This window comes from Belonocnema kinseyi, chromosome 5, assembly GCF_010883055.1.
Source record: "Belonocnema kinseyi isolate 2016_QV_RU_SX_M_011 chromosome 5, B_treatae_v1, whole genome shotgun sequence".
NCBI lineage: Eukaryota > Metazoa > Arthropoda > Insecta > Hymenoptera > Cynipidae > Belonocnema > Belonocnema kinseyi.
In genome coordinates, this window is record NC_046661.1 from 29171055 (window position 1) to 29173931 (window position 2877).

At 29.2% G+C, this 2877-nt stretch overlaps 1 protein-coding gene across 2 annotated transcripts in view; it reads left to right on the forward strand.

Annotated features, from left to right (window-relative positions):
- The first annotated feature begins 228 nt into the window (after positions 1 to 228).
- Positions 229 to 2877, forward strand: part of LOC117172542 (transient receptor potential cation channel protein painless-like) — a 113161-nt gene continuing 110512 nt past the window's right edge. For both annotated transcript variants that reach the window (XM_033360583.1, XM_033360585.1), the window contains exon 1: positions 229 to 269. The gene's annotated coding sequence lies outside the window, so the exon portion shown is untranslated. The remainder of the gene's footprint in view (positions 270 to 2877) is intronic.

Sequence of the window (2877 nt, forward strand, 5' to 3'; positions counted from 1 at the left end):
CCCCACTTGACAATAGAAACATTACCGTGAGTGATACGCACATTACAGGAAGATCCTAGATTTGAGTGCGCAGTTGTCCTCTTCCTATACATAGAAAAGTGTGCGAGTGAGAAAGCTTGTCAAACTGACGTAAGTTGAGAGGTTCTGTTTGTTTGTTTTGATGAAAGTGTCAGATATGTGTTCTAAGCCATGAGGTGTCAAGTTCCGGGTTGTGGAGGAAGTTACACGCCGAAGAAGGCAAACACACTTCTTTTTTTAATGCCTTCACTGTAAGTACAATAAACGTTTAATATATTTTATTGTTTTACCTAACTGTCATTTAATTTTAATAGAAATGATTTAGAAATTTAACCTTTATTTTTTTATCTTTTATCAAAAGAACACAACCTCTAACTTACGTCAGTTTGACCAAAGGTATTATAAGCCTAGATGCGGCACGTGTATAGTTCGAGGAACTAATTGTAGACGGCGCTCCCGGCGAAAATTGCCCGATTCCCCCATGACTCAACCCGAAAACCGCACCAACCAACTGCTTTGCCCCTGCAATCTTCACCCGTCGAACAAGTCCACCAAATAGCCGATACTAAGTCGGCCAATACTAAATACTTAAAAATATAAAATACAAATGTTAAATCGAGAATTTTGGTTTATTATTTTCAATTAATGAATCAATTATTTGAATAAATTTTGCATCAAGAAAATATGTAGATGCATAAGATTGACTTCTAAATTGAATTAAAATATAATTGTATCGTAATAAATATTTTTAGCTGACATCTTTTATTTAAAAAATTAGTCATTTTTGAATTAAAATTTACTGCCTCTGAATAATATTATTTTGTTGTTTTGAAAAAAGCGGTAGAAATTCTACTAAATGAAACTGTACGTTTCAAGACATTAAAAGTTTTAATTGATAAACATATTTAGTTAAAATTTAAAATAATTAATTTTTTAAATAAATATGACCGTACAGCGTTCTCGCATGTATAATTAGCGATTTGGAGTTTTTAGATGTAGAGTTAAATGTTATAGGAATACCGCCTCCCTCACGATTATTAATTTAAGTAAACAATCATTCTTAAATTTCTATGTTTGTGTAATTAATTATGAATTAAAGAAATTATAATGAAACGATAAAATTATATAATAAAATTACTTTTTATTTTATTTTTTATATAATATTTTATAGAAATTTATGTATATTACTATGTATGTAAATTATGTCCCGATTTTTTAAATTGAGAACCCCATAATTTCAAAATTGTAAAAATGTATTTTTGAATTTTACTCGAGTGGTTGATCAGAATATATAAATATTTTGCCTTACATTTCTCAATTTAAACTAAAAGGTCAGAAATTATTGGAAGGTTTCAAAAACATTTATCTCTTAGTTGTTCTTTTGTAATAAAATAATCCGTAAATGAACTATTTATTGTCGCGGGCTCATTCTCACCGTGCGCTGTGCCCGTGGCTTGCAAGTTAGAGCGCGCCTGGGGCGCGCGTCCTTTGATTTATATGCGTGTAAATATTCTGAATTTTTTGCTTAAATAAGTATAGTTAAAGATTAAGTTTCTCAAAGTCCTGTAGGCTTTGAGGTACACAATATTATTGTGACACTCGCGCTGAGCACTCGTTTTTTGACAGACAGTTGTAAATTTATATTTTCTGAACCACCTTAAAATAAGCTTAAAAAATACAATCCTTTTTTTAAACATTTTTCTCTATCTCGCGTTGTTACGCTAATTACAGGATTTTGGTTTTCATATTATTTTTTATACATGTATAAAGCAAAATATCCTACAAGTCTTCTTTTAGATTTTTCACGTATCTTGCGTCTTTTAGCGTGATATTGGAATTTTCGATTATCTGCATATATTACTTACGATAAAACAAAATTACGAGTCCTATTGAAAAGTGGTTTAAAGAAATTTTGTAGGATTTTTCAAAACCTTTTTTCAAAAACGCAAAGAGAAATCTCTTTGAGACTTATTGTCGTATTTTCCGTCATTTGGTTCAAAATTTGAATGTTGTGGTGTCAAATTTCTGGAAATTCTAATACTTTCTGCATCGTAAATAATAACAATGTAATAAATTAATACAAATTTGTATCACTATTTGGTCGAATAACTTTTTTCAATCAATTTGTTTTCGTACCTTTTGTTGTTTTTCCACAAATTTTTCATTTTAATTTTTAATACCATTTTTATGATCAAAACCAAAACTACGCGTCATGTCAAAAAGTAATTCATAACAAATTTGTAGCTCTTTTTCGGGTAAATAATTTTTGTTAAATCATTTTTTTTCGGAACTTGTATCATTTATTCACAAAGTTTTTTTTATATTTTCAATGTAATTTTTCGCGAATAAAACACAACGTACGCCTCCTATCAAGACGTGATTATTAACGAATTTGTAGATCTTTTTTGAAATCACAATTTTTGTTGATTCATCTTCTTTTGTATTCTGTATAGTTTAACCACAAAATGGGATTTTTCATATCTCATTTTTTGTGCAATAAAAATTATAATTTTCTACTGTACAAGAAAATCCAAAAAGTTTGTATGATAATCTTGTAGGGCTTTTAAAAAGCAATGGTTTTCTTTACTTTTTTTCATATCGTACGTTGTTTGGCTTATAATTTTGATTTTCAATTGATATTAAAAATTTGGAAATGCTATAACTCTGAGAATTTTTTTTGTATAAAAAAAGTCATCAGGATAAACTATTTGTCCTTCTGAGTACTATTAATAGCCGTAAATAGAAACTTTAAGTAAGAAAAAAATGGTCCCAAAATTTGTATTTTTATCCAAAATGGCTGTTAACGAACTCGTCCTTTCTTTTCGGACTTGTCGGACCTTTCTTTTCTTATCCTTTCTC